General features: G+C 40.5%; 1 pseudogene; it reads left to right on the top strand.

Annotated features, from left to right (window-relative positions):
• Window positions 1-21,081: 21,081 nt before the first annotated feature.
• Window positions 21,082-23,095, top strand: LOC118011122 (annotated as a pseudogene).
• The last annotated feature ends 836 nt before the right edge of the window (window positions 23,096-23,931 follow it).

Here is a 23,931-nt window from a genome sequence, read left to right as displayed (position 1 = left end):
GGAGTTCTTTGTATATTTTGGATATTAAGTCCTTATCTGATACATGATTTTCAAATATTTTCTCCCATTTGGTAGATTGCCTTTTCCTTTTGTTGATGGTTTCCTTTGCTGTGCAGAAGCTTTTTAGTTTAATGTAGTCCAATTTATTTATTTTTGCTTTTGTTGCCTTTGCTTTTGGTGTCAAATCCAGTTTCTGTGGTATCAGTTATAAATCTCTTTCATTTCTGATTTTATTTGAATCTCTTTTTTTCTTGGTGAGAAGATTTGTCCATAAACAAATTATCTTTTCAAAAAAACAAGCTCTTTTTTTTTCTTTTAAAGATTTTATTTATTTGACTGAGAGAGCACAAGCAGGGGGAGTGGCAGGCAGAGGGAGAGGGAGAAGCAGGCTCCCTGCAGAGCAGGGAGCCCGATGTGGGGCTCGATCCCAGGACCCTGGGATCATGACCTGAGCCAAAGGCAGTTGCTTAACCAACTGAGCCACCCAGGAGCCCCTCATTGATCTTTTCTATTGTCTTTTTATTCTTATTTCATTTATTTCTATTCCGATCTTTGTTATTTCCTTCTTTCTACTAACTTTGGGATTAATTTTTCTGGTTCCCTAAGGTGTAAACTTAGGTTATTTGAGACTTTTCTTGTTTCTTAAGACAGGCCTGTATTATTATGATTTTTCCTCTTAGGACTGCTTTGCTGCATCCCATATGTTTTTTTTTTTTTAATTATTATTTTTTTATTGTTATGTTAATCCCCATACATTACATCATTAGTTTTAGATGTAGTGTTCCATGATTCATTGTTTGTGCATAACACCCAGTGCTCCATGCAGAATGTGCCCTCCTCAATACCCATCACCAGGCTAACCCATCCTCCCACCCCCCTCCCCTCTAGAACCCTCAGTTTGTTTTTCAGAGTCCATCATCTCTCATGGTTCGTCTACCCCTCCGATTTCCCCCCTTCATTCTTCCCTTCCTGCTATCTTCTTCTTCTTCTTCTTCTTCTTTTTTTTTTTTTCTTAACATATATTGCATTATTTGTTTCAGAGGTACAGATCTGAGATTCAACAGTCTTGCACAGTTCACAGCGCTTACTAGAGCACAAACCCTCCCCAGTGTCTATCACCCAGTCACCCCATCCCTCCCACCCCACCCCCGTATGTTTTGATATGTTGTATTCCCATTTTCATTTGTCTCAAGGTATTTTTTTGATTTCTCTTTTTATTTCTTCTTTGACCCATTGGTTTTTCAGTAGCATGTTGCTTAATCTACACATATATGTGAATTTTCCAGTTTTCTTCATGTAATTAATTTCTAGTTTCTATACAATTATGGTCAGAAAAGGTTTGAGGGGTGCCTGGATGGCTCCGTTCATTAAGTGTCCGACTCTTGATTTCAGCTCAGGTCATGATCTCAGGGTGTGAGATCAGGCCCGTGTCAGGCTCCGCACTCTGAGGAGTGTCGGCTTCTTTCTCTCTCTCCCTCTTCCTTTCTTCCTGCTCACACTCTCGCACTGTCTCTCTCAAATAAAAATAAATAAATAAATAAATAAATAAATAAATAAATAAATAAAATCTTTAAAAAAAAAGAAAAGATGTTTGATATGTTTTCAATCTTCTTAAGTTTACTAAGACTTATTGGCCTAACATATGATCTGTCCTGGAGAATGTTCTATGTATGTTTGAAAAGAATGTGTATTCTGTTGCTTTTGGATGAAATATTCAGTATGTGTCTGTTAAGTCTGTCTGGTCTAATGTCTGGTTTAAGCCCAGTGCTTCCTTATTGATCTTTAATCTAGATTATCTATTCATTGATGAAAGTGGGCTATTAAAGTCTCCTATTATTGTATTGCAATTGCAATTTCTCCTTTAAGTCTGTTAATATTTGCTTTATCTGTTAGGTGCTGCTATGTTGCATAGACATTTAGAAATGTTATATCATATTGTTGGATCACTCCACCATTATATAATTACTTTCTTTGCCTCTTATTAGTCTTTGCCTTAAAGTGTATTTTGTTCGATTTATAAGTGTAGCTATCCCAGTTTTCCTTTGGTTTCCATTAGTATGGGGTATTTTTTTTTTCATCCTTTCATTTTCAATCAGTATGTGTACTTATATCTGAATTGAGGCTATTGTAGGCAGCATTTAGATGGGTCTTATTGTTTCATCCATTCAGACGCGTTATATCTTTAGATTGGAGAATTTTAGTCCGTTTATGATTAAAGTAATTATCAGTAGGCATGCACTTAGAGCCATTATGTTAATTGTTTTCTGGATGTTTTGTTACTCTTTGGTTCCTTTCTTCTTGCTTTCTTCCTTTATGATTTGATGATTTTCTGTAGTGGTATGCTTAGATTTCTTTCTCTCAGTCTTTTGTGTATCTATTGTAGGTTTTTGGTTTGTGGTTACCATGAAAGCTTACATAAAACAACAGATAACAGTCTAATTTAAATTGATAACAGTTTAAATTCAAATGCATTCTGAGACTCTCCAATTTCTCTCCCCTCCCCCATTTTGTCTTTTTGATGTCACAATTTATATTTTTTATTTTGTGTATCCATTAACAAATTATTATGGTTATGTTATTTTACCACTTTTGTTTTTTTAACCTTCATACTAGCTTTATAAGTAATTATAAATTACTTTACATCACCTTTACATTAGATTGTTCTGAATTTTACTATATACTTACTTTTACCAGTGATATCTGTACTTTCGTGTTTTCCTGTTACTAATTAGTCCCCTTTCATTTCAGCTTAAAGAAGTCCCCTTAACATTTCTTGTCAGATATAAGACCAGTTAAGGCTGGTCTACTTGTGATGAATTCCTTTAGATGTTGCTTATCTAGAAAACTCTATATTCCCATCACATCTGAAGGACAATTTTGCCAGGTAGAGTAGTTTTGGTTGGCAGTTTTTCTTTCAGTGCTTTACATATATTGTGCCACTTTACTCTGGCTTGCATAGTTTCTGTTTAAAAAATCTGCTCATTGTCTTCTGGTGAGTCCTTGTAGGTAACAAGTTATTTTTCTTCTGCTGCTTTTAAGATTCTCTTCTTGTCTTTAAATTTTGAAACTTTAATTGTAATGTGCCTGGTGTGGGTCTCTTTGGGTTCATATTTTTTGGAACTCCCTGGGCTGCCTGGATCTGGATGTCTGTTTTCTTCCCAGGGTTAGGGAAATATTCATTCATTATTTCTTCAGATAAATTTTCTGCCCTTTTTTCTTTCTCTTCTCCTTTTGGGACCCCTGTAATGTGAATGTTGGTCCACTTGATTTTATTCCACAAATCCCTTAAGCTTTCTTCTGTATTTTTCATTCTTTTTTCTTTTTGCTGTTGTGATTGGGTGAGTTTCCACTGTCCTTTGTGGTCACTGATCCTTTCTTCCATTGCATCTAGTCTGCTGTCAAACCCTCTATTGTATTTTTCAATCTGTTATTATATTCTTAAGCTCTGTGACTTTACTCTGTAATTTTTAATATTTTCTATTTCTTTGGTGAAATTCTCACTTTGTTCATCTATTCTTCTACTGAGCTTGGTGAGCAACTTTATGACCATTATTTTGAACTCATTATCTGGTAAATCACTTACCTCTGTTTCATTAAGTTCCTTTTCTGAAGTTTTATTCTATTCGTTTGTTTGGAATATATTCCTCTGTTTCTTCATTTTCTTTGACTCTGTGTGTTGGTTTCTATGCATTAGATGAAACAGACACCTCTCCCAGTCTTGAAGGATTTGCCTCATGTAAGAGATGAGTCCTATTGTTCAACCTTACCCTGGCATTGGTTGTCTCTCAAATCGTTGTGATTGTCCAAACAATCTACTTTATTTTTGGTACCAGTAGTTGAGGTGTGACAAGACCTGTCAGTATTCCAAAGGGAAGGAGCTCAGTCAGCACTTAGGTTCAGGCTGATTGGAAGCCTGACTCCCAAGCAGCAACTTTTAAAATATGTGAATATACTTTTTCCAGGAGAAGACTGGGAGATGGGCATTCCTGTCTGCTCCCTCTGCACTGAACTCTGGGGTAATAGCCATTTGAGAGCTATTTCTTTTTTTTGCTCCCATCCCACTGAACCTGTGAACACAAGCATCACTGGTCACCAGAGCCAGGCTTTCAAGGGATGTGTCCTCTGGGTGGCAAACATAAAAGCTGGGGCACAGATGTATACACAAGCTCCTTTCTTGGAGACACTGGTGACCTAGGGCAGGTCAGAGGGAGAGCATGAAGATGGCACCTCCCTGGTCTCTGGAGAGGATTGCAGTTGCCCCCCAGATGTGTGTTTAATTTGAAGCCTATCCGTCAGGCCACAACTGGGAAGGAAGCTAATAGGCCTCTTTCACAGAAAGACCAGGGATGCATTTCAGTTTGCTGTCACTGTGCTGTGCCCTGCAGGAGAGAGGGTGTAACTGGCTAAGAATTCTTTCTTCCTTTGTAACAGTCCTGCGGGCCCTGTGAGCACAAGCCCCACTGACTACCAGAGCCAGGTGATGAGAGATGTCCCCTGTGTGGCAGCTGCAAAAATCTGGGTGCCCTGTGAGTACACAAGCCTCTCCCTTGGAGATACTTGTGAGCCAGAGTGAGGCAGAGGGAAAGTGAAAAGATTGAGGCCACCAGCCTCTGCTCCCAGAGAGCACCTCAGTAGGCCCCTAGATGTTTGCCAAACCAGAAGCTCCAAGATAAGAAATAAGCTGCTTTCCACAGAAAGACTGGGCATGTGTTGCAGTCTGCTGTCTCTGCACTGTGCCCTGTGGGCTTGGTAGCTAGCCAAGAATGGTCTCTCCATTTGTTACAATCCCATGGTGCCCATGAATGCAAGCCCTGCTGGTCATCAAAGCCAGGCAATCAAGAATTTTCCCCTGGGTGGCAGCCACAAAAACTGGGGCACCAGATGTAAAAACCAGGGCACAGTACGTGTGTATAAACTCCCTTCTGGGCAGGCGTGGTATTCTGTAGCTGCAGAGGGAGAGAACAAAGTAAGTGCCTTTCTCTGAGGTCTCTGGAGAGGATTACAGTTGGTTCTTAGATGTGTGTTTAATTAGAAGCCTGCTTTTCAGCTGCAGCTCTGAAGATAAGCTCATAGACCCCTTTCACAGAGACTGGGCACCTGTCTGTTGCCTCTCTGCTCTGCCTTGGTGTTGGTAGTGGGTTAAGAAATCTTTCTGTTATTGTCCTGTGGGACCTGTAAGTGTAAACTCTGCTGACAACCAGAGGCAGGCAGTCTATTTTTTCTTTTTAAAGATTTTATTTATTTATGTGAGAGAGAGAGAATGAGAGAGACAGCATGAGAAGGGGGAGGGTCAGAGGGAGAAGCAGACTCCCTGCTGAGCAGGGAGCCTGATATGGGACTCGATCCTGGGACTCCAGGATCGTGACCTGAGCAGTCACTTAACCAACTGAGCCACCCAGGCGCCCAAGAGGCAGGCATCTAGAGGTGTCCCCTGGGCAGCAGCAGCAAACACTGGGGGGCTAGATGCTATACAAGCTCCTTTCTGGGAGATATTGGTGAGCTGAAGTGAGGCAGAGGGAGAGCACAAATATGGCACCCACCAGCCCCAGGCTTTGGAGAGTATTTCAGTAGTCCCCTGGATGTGTGTTAAAATAGATGCCTGCCATGCTGGGTTGGGATTTATAGTGAGATTGTATCTCAGCTTCTCCTACCTACTTCAGTGTGTAGGTCCATTTGTCCAATGTGTAGGAGTTGTTCAGCTAGGCCCCCGTCCCTGCGGAAATTGTTCTGTATGTAGCTGTAGATTCAGTGTGACTGTGGAAGGAGGTAAGTTCAGGATCCTCCTACATTGCCATCTTTATTTGGAACCTTCTTGCTTTTCTTTTGATTGATTAAATGTTTTTTACTTTAAATTTTTTCCCATCCCTTGTTTGGAAGACACACACTATATTTACTTGTTAACTTAGAAATTTTATTATACATGCTCACCTATCAAAATCTAAAGTTAATTAGTATCTTTCTCCTCCTTATAAAGATTTAGAGCATTATAACTCCATCTCTCCTGGCTTATTCACAATAGATATTGTGTATTTTAGTTATATATATATTTTTTAGTTATATAATTTTTAACCCAAGACATCAATATTATTGTTTTATAAATCAGCCTTTTCTTCTGGTATTATTCCATGATCTGAAGTCAACTTTGTTGGATATTAATATAGTAACTCGTTTTGTTTTTACTGGTGTTTGCATGGTCTATCTTTTCCCCTTTTATTTTGAGACTATATTTATTTTGAGACTATATTTATTTTGAGACTATATTTATTTTGAGACTATATTTTGAGACTATATTTATATTTCCATATAAAATATATGTATGTATTTATAAATAACATATAGTTTAAAAATCCATTTATGCTCAACACATCATTCATCATTAGGGAAATGCAAATCAAAACCACAGTGAGATACCACTTCACACCCATTGGGTGACTACTATTAAAAATCCCAGAAAATAACAAGAGTTGGTGAGGATGTGGAGAAACTGGAACTCTTGTGCGCTGTTGACGGGAATGTAGAATGGTGCAGTTGCTAAGGGTAATATAGTATGACAAGTCCTCAAAAAATTAAAATAGAACTACCATATGATCCAGCAATTCCACTTCTTGGGTATATGCCCCAAATAACTGATAGCAGGGTTTAGAAGATGTATGTATACACTCATGTTTATAGCAATGTTATTCATGATAATCAAAAGGTGGAAGCAACACAAGTCACCGAGAGATGAAAGGATAAACAAAATGTGATATATACATACTATGGAATAGTATGCATATTTTAAAACGAAGGACATTCTGAAATGTGCTGTAATATGAATGAACCTTGAGGACATTATACTATATGATAAGCCAGTCACAATAAAGATAAATACTGTATGAGTCCTCTTATATGAGGTACCTAGAGGTGTCAAATTCATAGATACAGAAAGTAGAAGTGTGGTTTCCAGAAGATGAGGGGAGGTGAAAATGAGGAGTTATTGTTTAATGGGTAAGGAGTTTCAGATTTGCAAGATGAAAAGAATTCTGGAAATTGGTTGCACAAAATGTGAATGTATGTAACACTGTTGAATTATACACTTAGAAATGGTTAAGATGGTAAATTTTTTGTTATGTCTGTTTTATGACAATTAAAAAATATTAAAATAAGCCCTCGATCTTCTATGGGTCACTAATTGTCTAGTGAAAAAAAAAAATCCATCCAGTTTTTAATTTGTGTATTTAAATCATTTACATGTACTGTGATTATCAATATGTTTGGATTTTGGTCTACCGTTTTAGTATTTGTTTTCTGTTTGTTCTCTTTTTATCTCCCGTTTCACCCTTTCTGCCTTCTTTTTTTTTTTTTTTTTTTAAGATTTTATTTATTTATTTGACAGAGAGAGACAGTGAGAGAGGGAACTCAAGCAGGGGGAGTGGGAGAGGGAGAAGCAGGCTTCCCGCTGAGCAGGGAGCCCGATGCTGGGCTTGATCCCAGGACACTGGGATCATGACCTGAGCCAAAGGCAGATGCTTAATGACTGAGCCACCCAGGCGCCCCACCTTTTCTGCCTTCTTTTGGATTATTTAAATATGTTTCTAGTATCTCTTTAAAATTTTTTTAGTTTTTTTTTTTTTTTTTTGACCATATAGTTTTATGGTGATTTCTCTAGGGATTACAATATATAATCTTACCTTTTCATAATCTACTAGAATGATTATTTTATTATTTCGAGTGGAATGTAGTATTCTTACCACTATGTAAGTCCCTTTACACTATCCTTTTTATGTTGTCATATGTATTACATTTACATATAATAAAAACCCCATGAGACATGTTACAATCATTGCTCTCAGTTGCTATACATATTTTAAAGCTCTTAAGAAGAAAGACTAGTCTATTATATTTACCAGAATATTTACCATTTCTGTTGCTCTTCCTTCATTGTTGAAGTTCCATTTCCCTCTGTTCCACCCTTCCTCCCCCACCCCCTTTCTTGGGAAGAAATTTCTTCAGCATTTTTTTAGAGCAGGTCTGCTAGTTTTCCTTTATCTGAAAATGGCTTTCTTTTTTTTAAACCACTTTGGCATACAAAAAGATGTATATACTTAATGTATGCAATTTGATGAGTTTGGAGATAGGTATACACCTATGAAACCATCACCACAATCAACACCATATGCTCATAAACATGTATGGCCTCCAAAAGTCATTTAGAATCTATTTAAAATCTTCTGACATTTAAAATTTATTTTTTTACATTTGAACATTTAATATTTTATCATTTAAAATCTATTTTTTATTATTTTTAATTAATTTAATTTTTTTTAAGTTTTATTTATTTATGTAATCTCTACACCCAACATGGGGCTTGAACTAACGGCCCTGAGATCAAGAGTCACACATTCCTCCAACTGAGCCAGCCAGGAGCCCTTAAAATCTGTTTTTTAACTTATTTTGTGGTAAGAACACTAAACATAAGATACACTGTTTTAGCAAATTTTTAAGTATACAATGCTGTATTCTTAACTGTGGGCACTGTGCTGTACAGTACTTATTCATGTTTGTATAACTGAAACTTTGTACTCTTTGACCAAAATTTCTCCATTTCATCTTCCCTCCAGTCCCTGGTGACCACCATTCTACTCTCTGCTTTGTGTGTTTGGTTAATGTAGATTCCTTATTTAAGTAAGATCATGTAGCATCTGTTCTTCTGTGTCTGGCTTATTTCACTTAACGTAATATCCTCCAGAATCACCCATTTTGTCACAAATGGCAGGATTTCCTTTTTTATTAAGGGCGAATAATATTTTATTATATATAAATACCGCATTTTCTTATCCATTCATTCATCAATGGACATTTAGATTACTCCATGCATTGACTATTGTGAATAATACTGCAGTGAAAATGAATGCAGATATCTCTTTGAGATAGTGATTCCATTTCCTTTGGATATATACCCAGGAATAGGATTGGTGGATCGTTATGGTAGTTATATTTTTAATTTTTTGAGGAACCTCCATACTGTTTTCCATAGTGGCTAAACCAATTTACATTCTCAACAACAGTGTACAAGGGTTCCAAATTTTTGCATATCCTTGCCAACACTTGTTAACTTTGTTTTATTGATAATAGACATCCATTTTTTTTTTTTAAGATTTTATTTATTTATTTGACAGAGAGAGACACAGCGAGAGAGGGAACACAAGCAGGGGAAGTGGGAGAGGGAGAAGCAGTGTCTCTAACTACAGTCTTTAGTTTAAAATCTAATTTGTCTGATATAAGAATTGCTACCCCAGCTTTCTTTTGAGGTCTGCTGGCATGGAAGATGGATCTCCATCCCTTCATTTTCAGTCTGGATGTATCTTTAGGTTCAAAATGAGTCTCTTGTAGACAGCATATGGGTGGGTCCTGTCTTTTCATCCAGTCTGCAACCCTGTGCTGTTTTATGGGAGCATTTAGGCCATTCACGTTGAGAGTGATTATTGAAAGATATGAATTAATTGTCATCATGTTGCCTGTGAAGACCTTGTTTTTATAGATTGTCCCTGTAAATTTCTGTTGTATATCACTGTTGGGGTCTTTCTCCTTTTATAGAACCCCCCCTTAATGTTTCTTGCAGGGCCGGCTTAGTGATCACATATTCTTTCAGTTTCTGCCAGGCGTGGAAGCTCTGCATCTTTCCATCCATTTTAAATGACAGCCTTGCCGGATAAAGTATTCTTGGCTGCATGTTCTTCTCGTTTAGTACCCTGAATATATCTTGCCAGGCCTTTCTGGATTGTCAGGTCTCTGTGGATAGGTCTGACGTTATTCTGATGTTCCTCCCTCTGTATGTAAGGAATCTCTTCCCCTCCCCCTAACTGCCCTTAAGATGGTTTCCTTGGTTCTAAGATTTGCGAGTTTTACTATTACATGTCGGGGTGTTGGCCTGTTTTCCTTGATCTTGGAAGGGGTCCTCTCTGCCTCTAGGACATGAATGTTTGTTTCATTCCCCAGATTAGGGAAGTTCTCAGCTATGATTTGCTCAAATATATCTCCTAGTCCTCTCTCTCTCTCCACCCCCTCCGGGATTCCAATAATTCTGACATTGGAACCCTTCATGGTGTCACTTATTTCTCTGATTCTATTTTCATGGATTCTGAGTTGTTTTTCCCTGGCCTCGTCTTTTCCCTTTTTATCTATTAAATGGTCTTCCAGGTCACTAATTCGTTCTTCTGCCTCACCCTGGCTGTTAGATTATCTAGATTAGCTTGGGTCTCATTGATAGCATTTTTAAATTCTGCCAATTCAGCTTTCATTTCTGCCCTTAGAGACTCTATGTTGCCATTAATTGATTTCTCCATTCTAGCTATTGTCTTCACAATTGCTAGCCTGAATTCCGTCTCCGACACCTTGGTTGTATCTGAATCCATTTGTACATCTGTGGCATAAGTCATAATCTCTGAGTTTTTCCTATTTTGGGGGTTCCTCCTCCTAGTTGTTCTGTTGAGGGTGGTTGAAGGAATGTACAGAGTCCAAATTATTGACCAGAACCCAAGCAAGATGCACCTGTTTTCTTGGGACCTTAGGGTTGCTGGCCTCTTGTTCTCCCAGCCTTTCTTCTGGGGGAGGGGCCTGCTGTGTTGTTACTCAGGCAACCCTGTTTGGGCAGAGTTGCCCTGCCCCCTGTGGCGGGGGATGGGCTCAGTGGGAACTGGTTTTTTTGGGGCTTTTGTTCTCTGGTGGTTTTCTGCATCTCTTTTGAGAGTCAGAGCAGAAGAGACTGTTTCCAACCCTCTACTTCAGAGCAGAGAGATCGCAGTCTGTTCTTCAGTGAGCTCTCCAGTCCACCTCTGTCCCTTTCTGTTTGTGCTGCTATAAAGTGCAGTGTCCTGGGTTTGTGCGCCCCTCCGTAGCGCTCCCAGTCCTCACCTCCAGGTCAGGGCAGGTCTTTGCCCTTTGTGCTTCTAAAACCGCCAGCCGCCCCCAGTTCGCACATGCAGCCCTGCTGCTCTGGTTTCCATCTGGGGGGCTGCCCTAAAGTCCTTTCCCCGCCGCTATCAGTTTGCAAGTCTGTGCCCAGTCCCCAGCGTGGGAGGCTGTCGCTCACAGGCGGTGCAGGATCCCCACGGCCATGCTCCCTCCAGCTGTCATTTATCCTCTGTTATTTGCCTGCTGAATCACGGTTCCCTACTTTGTACCTTGAAACCAACTGCCTGTGATATTCTGTTTGTTGAGATCCATATCTGTCTTCTTACACATCAGGCTGATTTCGTGGGTGTTCAGAGTGGTCTGGTAGATATCCAGCTTAATTCCAGGGACCAGTTGGAATAGGGTCCCCTACTCCTCTGCCATCTTTTCCTCTCTCCCCTCTTTTTTTTTTTTTTTTTAAGATTTTATTTATTTATTTGACAGAGAGAGACACACCGAGAGTGGGAACACAGCAGGGGGAATGGGAGAGGGAGAAGCAAGCCCCCTGCCAAGCAGGGAGCTCAATGCAGAGCTCGATCCCAGGACCCTGGGATCATGACCTGAGCCGAAGGCAGACACTTAACGACTGAGCCACCCAGGTGCCCTGCCCTCTTTTTTTTTTTTTTAATATTTATTTATTTACTTACTTATTTATTTATTTATTTATTTATTCATTCATTCATTCATTCATTCATTCATTCATTTATTTGAGAGAGAGAGAGCACAAGCAGAAGGGGCAGTGGGAGAGGGAGAAAGAATCTCAAGCAGACTAGTGCTGAGCATGGAGCCTGATGTGGGGTTTGATTTCATGACCCAGAGATCATGACCTGAGCCGAAATCAAGATTTAGACGCTTAACCGATTGAACCACCCAGGCATCCCGGGACTTTATTTTTTAAATGAAATTTTAGTTTCATTGCAAAATTGTTGCATTTGTTGCAAGGAAGATACAGAGATCTGTCATATACTCCCTGCCCCTGCACATGCATAGCCTCCACCATTATCAACAAACTCCAACAGAGTGGTTTACTTGCTATGATTGGCATATAATAATCACTAAAATCCAGTTTACATTATGGTTCACTCTTGGTGTTGTATTTTCTATGGCTTTAGACAAATGTATTGACATGGCTTCATCATTCTAGTATCACAGAATAGTTTCACTACCTTAAATACTTCCTGTGCTCCACCTACTCATCCATCCCCCCACCCCAATCCCTGACAACACTAATCTTTCTGTCTCCATAGTTTTTCCTTTTTTTTTTTTTTTAAGATTTTATTTATTTATTTTAGAGAGAGAGAATGAGAGAGAGAGTGAGCATGAGAGGGGGGAGGGTCAGAGGGAGAAGCAGACTCCCTGCCGAGCAGGGAGCCCGATGTGGGACTCGATCCCGGGACTCCAGGATCATGACCTGAGCTGAAGGCAGTCGCTTAACCAACTGAGCCACCCAGGTGCCCCATAGTTTTTCCTTTTAACAAATGTCATACAGTTGTAATCATACAGTTTGTGTCTTTCTGAAATTGGCTTCTTTCACTTAGTCATACGCATTTAAGTTTCTTCCGTGTCTGCTGATGGCTTAATAGCCCATTTCTTTTTGGCACTGAATAATATTCCATTGTCAAGATGTATCACAGTTGTTATCCCTTTACCTTCTGAAGTATATCTTGGTTGTTTCCACATTTTGGCAATTATGAATAAAGCTGCTTTAAACTTCTGTATGCAGGTTTTTGTGTGGGCATAAGTTTTCAATTCCTTTAGGTAAATACAGGTTTCCCCCACTATCCAAAAGTGGAGCATTCCTATGAAATCTTTTGTGAGATGAAATGGTGTAAAGTGAAGAGATAGTTATCATTAATTTATATTGAAAAATTTGAGGATGTTCCCAGAACTGAAAAGTAACCTTTCTTTTGGCTTTTCCGACACCTTTAGACACATCTTGTCAATGAATGCACAAATTAAATTGAGATAAGCACAGATGCTCACTGATCCAGTTTAAAGCCCTGGCAGCTTGATGCTGAGATGCTGAGTGTAGATCTGGGGGCAGGGGCTTGGCGGTGTCACTGTCGTTACTCAGGGCACGCCGCCTCTATAACAGCTTGCTGCAAAACAAACACTGAACGTTATTTTCATTTTTTGCCTTTTTTTGTTTTTTTTGTTTTTGTTTTTGTTTTTTTAAAATATTTTATTTATTTATTTGAGAGAGAGAATGAGATAGAGAGAGCATGAGAGGGGTAGGGTCAGAGGGAGAAGCAGACTCCCCGCCGAGCAGGGAGCCCTATGCGGGACTCGATCCTGGGACTCCAGGATCATGACCTGAGCCAAAGGCAGTCGCTTAACCAATTGAGCCACCCAGGCGCCCCAATTTTTTGCCTTTTTTTGTAAAAGCAAGAATCCTCTTAAGCTTTCTTTTGGTTAGTGAAAATAGTACTAATGGAGGTCTTTTGTCCAAGTGAAGTGGTATAACGTGAACTTTTGGGAAGTGGGGGATACCTGTACTGAGGAAGCACAATTGCTGAATCATTAGTTTTGTGAGAAATCACCAAGCTGTCTTTCAAATTGGCTGTGCCGGTTTGCATCCCCACCAGCAATGAATGAGGGTTCCTGTTGTTACACATCTTCACCAGTATTTAGTGTTGTCAGTGTTTGGATTTTGGCCATTCTAATAGATGTGTAATGATATATCACTGTTGTTTTAACTTGAATTTCCCTGACGACATATGATGTGTAACATCTTTTCACATGCTTATTTGCCATCTGTGTATCTTCGTTGAAGTGTCTGCTAAGGTCTTTAGCCCATTTTTTTTTTTTTTAAAGATTTTTATTTATTTATTTGAGAGAGAGACTGAGAGAGAGAGAGCATGAGAGGGGGGAGGGTCGGGAGGGTCAGAGGGAGAAGCAGACCCCCTGCCGAGCAGGGAGCCCGATGCGGGACTCGATCCCGGGACTCCAGGATCATGACCTGAGCCGAAGGCAGTCGCTCAACCAACTGAGCCACCCAGGCGCCCCTTATTATTGAGTTTTAAGAATTTTTGGTTGAGCGACTGCCTTCGGCTCAGGTCATGATCCTGGAGTCCCGGGATCGAGTCCCGCATCGGGCTCCCTGCTCGGCAGGGGGTCTGCTTCTCCCTCTGACCCTCCCCCCTCTCATGTGCTCTCTCTCAGTCTCTCTCTCAAATAAATAAATAAAATCTTTAAAAAAAAATTTTTTTTGTATATTTTGGATAACAGTCCTTTATCAGATGTGTCTTTTGAAAATATTTTTCCCCAATCCGTGGCTTGTCTTCTCATGTTCCTGACATTGTCTTTTGTGAGGGCAGAAGTTTTTAATTTTAATTAAATTTACCCTATCAATTACTTCATCATGGATTGTGCCTTTGGTCAGTCAGTCATGAAAACTTCCGCTCTAGGTTTTTTTGGGGGGGGAGGGGCAAAGGGAGAGGGGGAGAGAGAATCTTAAGCATTCCTAATGAACGCTGGGCTCTATCTCACAACCCTGAGATCGTGCCCTGAGCCAAAATCGAGAGCTGGACTCTTAACCATCTGAGACACTCAGGTGCCCCTAGGAATTTTTTTTAAAGTGATTTCTTTTTCTTTTTTTTGAACTTACTTTGTTTAAGTATTGTTTTCCTAATTTTGTTTAGTTGTCTATCTGTGTTTTCTTGTACTTCACTGAACTTCTGTAAGAGGATTATTCTGAATTCTTTGTCAGTCAATTCACGTATCTCTATTTTTAAGGATCAGTCATTGGAATCTTACTAGTTTTCTTGGGTGGTGTCATGTTTCCCTGATTCTTTGTGATCCTTGTATCCTTGTATTGGTGTCTATGCATTTGAGGAAGGAGTCATCTCTTCTAGTCTATACAGGTTCACTTTGGATGGAAAGACCTTCATGACTCAGTTTAGCCCAGGTTTCTTGATGGGTTAGCTCATACCTTTCACTGGCAGGTGGGGTTTGCCATAGGGTTTCTGTTTGGAGGGAGCTCTTGCTTATGCTGTGAGCTTTGGTAATGCTGCTGGCTGGGCTCCCATACACTGGCTGGGTTTTGTAGTTGAGCACAGTTGCCTGTTGGGATCTGTGGTCAGGCAGGGCCAGTTACTGGGCTCGCCGGGTGGGTGTGAATGCAGGCTGGGCTCCTTCTGCTGCTGGCTGGACTCAATAACTACGCAGGGCCACTGGCTAGTTCCTGCAATCACCCCTGATTGGATAGGGTTGCAATTTGTACTCCCTGGTGAAGTGGTGCTTCTAGCTGGATTTTATGTTTAAGTGAAGCTGCAGGCTGTGCTTCATTGTTTGGTGGGGCTAGTGGCTGTGGCCTGCAATTGGGTAGGGCTGCAGGTTGTGCACTGTGGTTGGTTGGAGGTGTTGGCTTGGCTTTCTGGTCCAGTGGAGTCACTGGCTGTTCTCTGTGGTTGGGTAGGGTCCCTGACTGTGTACGATGATTAAGCCGGGCCATAGTCTGTGCTCTACAGCTGGGTTGGACCACTGGCTGAGGCCAAGCAGAAATGCTGACTATGTTCTCTGGACAGAGGGACTGTTGACTTGGGTTCACAGGTGGGAGGAGCCACTGGCTGGCCTCTCTCTTTGGGCAAGGTCACTGGCTGGGATATGGTTGCAATGCTAAGATCCACTTGCTGGTCATTGTGAGCCCCACCCTTCTTTGTTCCAGCTGCCTTCCTGTGGTCTAGGTCTGTCAGTTGTCCCGTTGTTCTCCAAGATAGAAGGGGGCTTCCAGGGAGTGACCCAGAAATGCTGGGGAGGCTGAATGTCTGCTTCTGGTCCTCTTTTCTCCACTGGAGAAATCGTGGGCCCAGAAAATCACTCTTGGTGTGGCACTCTGTTGGCCTGGGGGAGGGGTGCTATGGTCAAAGTGAACCTGCTCTTCTTACGTTTCTAGAGTAGATTTTCTTGTTTTTTGTGCTTCAAAGGATGTACTTCAGTCTCACTCCCAAGTTCTGGGATTTTCACAAAGGCATCTTGTCTGTGGACACTTGCTCATTTGTATTTCTGTCAGGAGGACTTGATCCAGGGGCCTCCTATTCCACCATCTTGCTTACTTCAACAGCAAAAGTGCATTTGGTTGCAAGGTAGAGACTGAATCTGAGTGCATTCATAGGAGTGACAGTGGGGCTGGAGAAAATGGAAGAGCTTTGAGTAGAGAGAATATTCAGAACACTGTGTGTAAAGTAGGAAGGAGGGATCTTAGGAATGCCTTTCAATTTTCCGCTAATACTGTCCTTTCCAGCTCCTCTCATGAGCAAACTCCTACTTATCTCTCAAGTCTCTGCTTAATTGTAACTTCCAAAACAAGTCTCTTTATTATTTTTTAAATTTTATTATGTTAATCACCATACATTACATCATTAGTTTTTGATGTAGTGTTCTATGATTCATTGTTTGCGTATAACACCCAATGCTCCATTCAATATGTGCCCTCTTTAATACCCATCACCAGGCTAACCCATCCCCCCACCCCTCTCCCCTCTAGAACCCTCAGTTTGTTTTTCAGAGTCCATCGTCTCTCATGGTGAGACCTGACCCCATATCTGAGAAAGCAATATTAAAGGCAGTGACATGTTTGTGAATCAGAGTATCTAGCTTTAACTAAAGATACGTATCTTGTATAATAAAGCTGATTTAAAAAAAGACTTACTCCAGGACCATTTAATTTAGAGCTTTTTTTTTTTTTTTTTTTAAGATTTATTTACTTATTTGAGAGAGAGAGAGTGTGTGTGAGCTAGGGTTGGGGGCGGGGCAGAGAGAGGGAGAGGAGAGAAGCAGACTCCCTGCTGAGGGCAGAGCCCGATGCAGGGCTTGATCTTACCACCCTGAGATCATGACCTGAGCCAAAATCAAGAGTTGGATGCTTAACTGACTGAGCCACAGAGGCGCCCCTAGAGCTTTTTCTTAACATAGTTTTTGCTTGATGTGGGTACGCTAGTGGTGTGGTTGGGACAACTTGCCTCTCCTTTTATATGATTTTTAATTTCAGAAGATATTGTGTACATAAATTTGTTGAGAGTTGCCTACACAGGTAAAAACTATTTTTTGACTTTATGATGGTGCAAAAGTGATACATGTTCAGTAGAAACTATACTTTGATATTAAACTGTGATCTTTTGGGGACAGGGAGGGACAGAGGAAAAGGGAGAGAAAGAATCTTAATTCCTTTTGAATTTTTAAAGGTTTTCCCTGATATTAGAAAATTATTTTAAGAAACAAAACAGAGGATCATAGAGGAAGGGAGGGAAAATTAAAATAAGACAAAATCAGAGAGGGAGAGAAACCATAAGAGACTCTTAATATAGAAAATAGATTTAGGGTTGCTGGAGGGGAGGGTGGTGAGGGAATGGGGTAACTGGGTGATGGGCATTAAGGAGGGCATGTGATGCAATGAGTACTGGGTGTCATATACAACTGATGAATCACCGAACTCTACCTCTGAAACTAATAATACACTATATATTAATTAATTGAATTTAAATACAATAAAATAAAAAAACAACAAAAAAAGAAAATTATTTTGTTAATGTTTTAAAGTCTCTAGGTGTCCATGGATCATGCAGAACAATTATAAAAGCACATTGTTCATCATTTCTGGGGAGCTATCTTAAAGTTTTGGAATTTGGAATGTTTGGTCAGCTAGTGAGAGGAGTTTCTTTGGCCACTAGGTGATACTTGAAATCCAAACCACCTGAATTTTTAATTTTTATTTTATTTATTTATTTAATAAGTTTTAAATTTTTATTCCTGTAGAGTTTATAAATGTTAAGTGTTATATATTAATTTCAGGTGTATAATATAGCAATTCAACAATTCTGTATATTACTCAGAGCTCATCGTAAGTGCAAACTATCTGAATTTGACAGTGAAAATGGGGTAGGCATTCAAGGGGTTATGATGGAAGAAAGGGGAAAGGAAGCGTGACTGCCATGGGTTTTGCAGGGGCTGCAGGAATATTGAATGGAGTATTTCAACTGGGAAAAATATGCCTAACATCTTCTGTTGCCTCTTGGGCCGAAATGAAGGGAATGGATTAAGAACACAGTTTTGACTAACCTGAAAGTTTTTATGTGCTCTCTGAGGTGTATCAATTTTATTGCTCCAAAAATTTTATAATTATCTGTAACTATTGTTTTAAGCCTAAAATAATCAGGAGTAACTCTAGATGAAGTAGATATTTTGTTGACCCACTACCTACATACATAGTTTTCTCTCAATAGATGAGTTTTCAAAATGACATTTTTATACTAAAATTATTTTGATAGAAAAAAATGTTTTTCTCATTTTTTTCTGGACATCTGAAGGTGTGTATAAATTCCTTCTAGGAATACAAGCTTTACTCTGTAACTGGCTGTAAGTTGGCCTAGGGATACCTCAGATCTCTCTGGGCTATTGTCCTGTGTGAATCAAGTCTCAGTTCACAGTTTGGAAGCTTGCTGGCAAAGTATGTCCTTTCTGACAGTACATACTTTATTCCAGTCACTTGGCTGAGTCATGAAATTGTTCTAGATCACTGGAGGGAGTCTGAGGTGATGACATGAGATTGAATGTTGTCTTAGTTTCCTATTGCTGCTATTACAAATTACAAAAAATTTAGTGGCTTAAACCAACACAGCTTTACCATCTTAAAGTTCTGAAGTTAGTCTGAAATGGGTCTCATTGGGCTAAAAGCAAGATGTTCCCTTTGGAGTTTCTTTCTAAGGGAAAATCTTTCCTGGTCTTTTCCAGCTTCTAGAGGATTGAATTCTTTGGTCATGGCCTCTTCTTCCATCTTCAAAGCTAGCTATGTAGCATTGTCAGATCTTTCTTTGACACTGACTCCTACCTCTCCTTCCACATTTAAATGATCCTTGTTATCACATGAGACCCACCCAGATAATCCAAAATAATCTCCTTATTTTAAGGTCAGCTGATTAGCAACCTTAATTCTATCTACAGCTGTGATTCTCACTTGCAGGTAATATATATTCATAGCGTCGAGAATTAGAATGTGGACATCTTTTTTTTTTTTTAAAGATTTTATTTATTTATTTGACAGAGAGAGACACAGTGAGAGAGGGAACACAAGCAGGGGGAGTGGAAGAGGGAGAAGCAGGCTTCCCGCTGAGCAGGGAGCCTGATGCGGGGCTCGATCCCAGGACCCTGGGATCATGACCTGAGCCAAAGGCAGACGCTTAATGACTGAGCCACCAAGGCGCCCCGAATGTGGACATCTTTAGGGGACCATTACTCTTCCTACCATAAGTATTATTATTTTTTTTTTTTAAGATTTTATTTATTTATTTGCGAGAGAGAGAATGAGAGACAGAGAGCACGAGAGGGAGGAGGGTCAGAGGGAGAAGCAGACTCCCTGCCGAGCAGGGAGCCCGATGCGGGACTCGATCCCGGGACTCCAGGATCATGACCTGAGCCGAAGGCAGTCGCTTAACCAACTGAGCCACCCAGGCGCCCCCTACCATAAGTATTATTAATGCAATTTGTTTTTTCCACCTTTAGAACTCAAAATTGTACATACAGATGGTTCCTGACTTACAATGTTTTGTCTCAGGATTTTTTGACTTTATGATGGTACAAAAGTGATACATGTTCAGTAGAAATCATACTTTGATAGTAAATCGTGATCTTTTGGGGACAGGGAGGGGCAGAGGAAAAGGGAGAGAAAGAATCTTAATGCAGGCTCCATAGCCAGTCTGGAGTCAAACGTGGGGCTTGATCTCACAACCCTAAGATTGATCTCATAACCCTGAGAACATGACCTGAGCGGAAATCAAGAGTTGGACACTTAACTGACTGAGCTACCCAGGCGCCCCTTGAATTGTGATCTTTACCCAGGCTAGCGATATGTGGTTAGATACTCTCTCTTAATACTGGGTAGTGGCAGTGAGCTGCAGCTCCCAGTCAGCCACGTGACCATGAGGGGAAGCAACCGATACACTTACAACCATTCTGTTTTTCACTTTCAGTACAATATTCAATAAACTACATGAGCTATCCATGCTTTATTATAAAATAGGCTTTGGGTTAGATGATTTGCCCAACTGCGGGTTCATATAAGTGTTCTGAGCATGTTTAAGGTCAGCTAGGCTAAGCTATGATGTTTTAGTAGATTAGGTGTGTTAAATGCCTTTTTGATTTATGATATTTTCAGCTTACGATGGGTTTACCAGGATGTAACTTCATCATAAGTTGAGGAAAATCTATATAATGTATTGTTTTCACTATCGTCAGTTTTCTATTATTGAAGGAGGAGAAGAGAAATATTTAGCTGAGATCAACTTGGGCTTAGATATATAGAAAATGAAACATGAAAGCATCTGGCATGTCGGTTGATTGACAGATTGAGTTTCTTCATGTTTATTTATTTATTTTTTAAAAATTTTTATTTATTTATTTTTTTAAAGATTTTATTTATTTATTTGACAGAGAGAGACACAGCGAGAGAGGGAACACAAGCAGGGGGAGTGGGAGAGGGAGAAACAGGCTCCCCGCCAAGCAGGGAGCCCGATGTGGGACTCGATCCCAGGACCCTGGGATCATGACCTGAGCCGAAGGCAGTCGCTCAACCGACTGAGCCACCCAGGCGCCCTCTTCATGTTTATTTTTAACTAGAGTTCCAAATAAAAGGATATTTGGACCATCCAGCCCTAGGCACAGCTTAATCATCATGGACCTGCATGTGATGTTCCCTTGGAGTCATACCAGAAACAGAGTCAATCTGAGCCATCTAACACTCTTTGAACTTAACTTTCAAAAAAATCACTTTAAGTTTTTCAATCCTTAATTATTACTAGAGACCTGTTTTGACCATTTCTAAGGCCAATCTGCTGAAAACAGATTCCGTAATTATCAATTGCCATTTATTTCTCATTACTAAATATGATCTTTTTCTTTTATCTTGTGTTCCTCTGACCTGAGAGTTTTCATCAACAAAAGACCGGAAAATCAGGCAGACATGGGTAGCCCTACACACACACACGTACACACACTACCCCCCCCCCCCCGCCCCCGGAGAAAATTCTTATTTTGGCATGCTGTGGAATGCTGCATCAAAGCCACAGGTGATATCTCTTCTATTTTAGATTCGCCTTTCATGGTATTATTTAACTATAAAAATAACAAAAACAGACCGGCTCTGGAAATTTCAGAAGTATGTCTCAGGACGGTGATTATGGGAAGTGGACAGTGTCCAGTAGTGATGAACATGAGGAGGAAAAGCCAAAACTAGACAAGCTATCTACTTCTTCCCTCCTGCATGCTGGGCAGGGAGCAGCAAATGAACTAAGATACACTGTTCTGAGGCTAGGAAAGCTGCCCATAGAAGAAAATTAACACCTGTGAAGTTCAGCAACACAGATTCACAAGTTTCACCTCCCAAAAGACAGAAGAGTGGTTCCCAGGAAGACTTAGGTTGGTGTCTCTCTAGCAGCAATGATGAGTTGCAACCAGGAACACAGCAGAAGCAGGCTAAGAACATGGTGGTCAAAGAGGAGAGTGGCATCTCTTCTCCCAAAGACAGTGCTGCCCAAAGCACTGGAAATCATGTCCCTCCCGCCCACCAGGGACTAAAAGAGGAGGAAGAGGAGTAAGAAACCTCAGGGGAAGGCCAAGACATTTAGGGCATGTTGGGAAAAGGGAAGCCCTTCCAATTTTACCTCACTAGAGTCTCGGGAATTAAGTCAAAGTATAACTCTGGAGCCCTCCACATCAAGGATATTCTGTCTCCTCTATTTGGGATACTTGTATCTTCAGCTCAGTTTAACTACTGCTTTGACGTAGACTGGCTCATAAAACAGTATCCACCGGAGTTCAGAAACCAATTCTGCTTGTGCATGGAGATAAATGAGACTTGAAGGCTCACTTACATTCCCAGGCCAAGCCTTATGAAAACATTTCCCTCTGCCAGGAAAATGATGTTACTACTGTAAGAAGAAGGCCTCCGGATTGTCACACACATCTCCAACCTCATCCATGCTGACTGGCACCAGAAAACTCAAGGAATACGGTTGAGCCCCTTATACCTATGGATTATCCATGGAACCCACAGATCTGGAGAATCAACAACACATTTTAAAGCTGATCTCATCAGCTACTTGATGGCTTATAATGCTCCTTCACTCAAGGAGTGGATAGATATCATCCATAAGCATGATTTCTCTGAAACCAATGTTTATCTTATTGGATCAACCCCAGGACACTTTCAAGGAAATCAAAAAGATAATTGGGGACATTTTAGGCTTAGAAACCTTCTGAAAGAGAATGCCTCATCCATACCTAAAGGAGAGTCTTGGCCGGATAGTAGGTCAGTTTTCAAGCATTGGGTCTATGGGAGCTGATGACTCGAAATGGTTGTATTCTGAGTTTATTTTTTTTATTTTTTATTTTTTTTTAAAGATTTTATTTATTTATTTGACAGAGACACAGCGAGAGAGGGAACACAAGCAGGGGGAGTGGGAAAGGGAGAAGCAGGCTTCCTGCTGAGCAGTGAGCCCGATGCAGGGCTCGATCCTAGGACCCTGGGATCATGACCTGAGCTGAAGGCAGACGCCTAATGACTGAGCCACCCAGGCACCCCGTGTTCTGAGTTTAAAGAAAGCTTGGTGATGCTGGGGCAAGAAAGCAGGACCCCAGGGAAAATGCCGTTCCTCTTCACCTGATTTGTCCTTCTGTGGAAAATGTGTGAACCAGCTTACAAGAATATCCAGCTGGGGGCTGTCTTCCCTATAGCACCCAGACAGCTGAAAAACAGAATTGGCTTCATTTCTGTTTTCACAAATGGTCAGCTGACACATCGGGCTGCAGCAATGCTATGCCACATATTAAAACATATATAAGACCTTCTCCAGAGTTCAGTTAAATTGCTTGGTTCCTTGTCACGAGCACAAATCTGTCAAGGCCACCTGGGGAGCATTAGAGAACTAGAGCGGCACCCAGCTGATGATCCATTCCTATGAGTTTGGGGTCCCTTTTCCTGCCGTCAGCATTTGGTCTGGACAGCTTCATAGTAAAAGAGAAATTCTTCTCAGGGAGCAAGGAGCCAGTGGCCGCCTTTCCTGTGCCATATGACCTGCCTCCAGAACTGTATGGAAGTAAAGATCGGCCGTGGATTTGGAACATTCCTTATACCAAAGCACCAGATACACATGGGAATATGTGGGTGCCCTGAGAATCTTAAAGCACTGTGAAATTTAGGTATAAGACATCAAGCCCCAAATAATAGATGTTCTTATTTGTACTGGATGTTCACCCTTAAAGTTTTATCTCCACCCCTAACAAAACTCTGCATAGCTCAAACAAAAACAAAACCAAAACAAATAAAACTTCAGATTCATTTTGATTTTATGAAATGATCTGAAACACACTGCGGCAAGGAGATAAAACTATGACATCATTTATTTCAAACACTTTAATCTTTTATTAGTTCTGGGGAAAAAGGAGAAAAATAGTTAAATGACATATATATTTTTTAAATTTTTTTATTAACATGTGATGTATTATTTGTTTCAAGGGTATAGGTCTGTGATTCATTAGTCTTACACAATTCACAGTGCTCACCATATTAAATGGCATATTTAAAGCTACTTAAAGCACTTACATCTTTAGGATTTAAGCAAATACAATTTATGAGCCAATATTAATTATGTGAGACATTTATATGCTTTTTGTGTAATGTTTTACAATTATTGTCCAAACACACACACATAAAAGGTCCAAATGTGCATTTCATAAAATATGACACATTTCGGGGGCGCCTGGGTGGCTGAGTTGTTAAGTGTCTGCCTTAGGCTCAGGTCATGATCCCACGGTCTTGGGATTGAGCCCCATATTGGGCTCCTTGCTCAGCGGGAGCCTGCTTCTCCCTCTCCCGCTCCCCCTGCTTGTGTTCCCTCTCCCACTGTCTCTCTCTGTCAAATAAATAAATAAAATCTTTAAAAAAAATATGACACATTCCTAGTATACTTAGGTCTCAAGAGTACAGTGGAAAGAGAAGGAACAGTAATA

The sequence above is a fragment of the Mirounga leonina genome, unplaced genomic scaffold (assembly GCF_011800145.1).
Source record: "Mirounga leonina isolate KUSES-001 unplaced genomic scaffold, KU_Mleo_1.0 Mir_150, whole genome shotgun sequence".
Taxonomy (NCBI): domain Eukaryota; kingdom Metazoa; phylum Chordata; class Mammalia; order Carnivora; family Phocidae; genus Mirounga; species Mirounga leonina.
The sequence above is the reverse complement of the archived record's forward strand: the minus strand, read 5'-3'. Positions and strand labels throughout refer to the sequence as shown.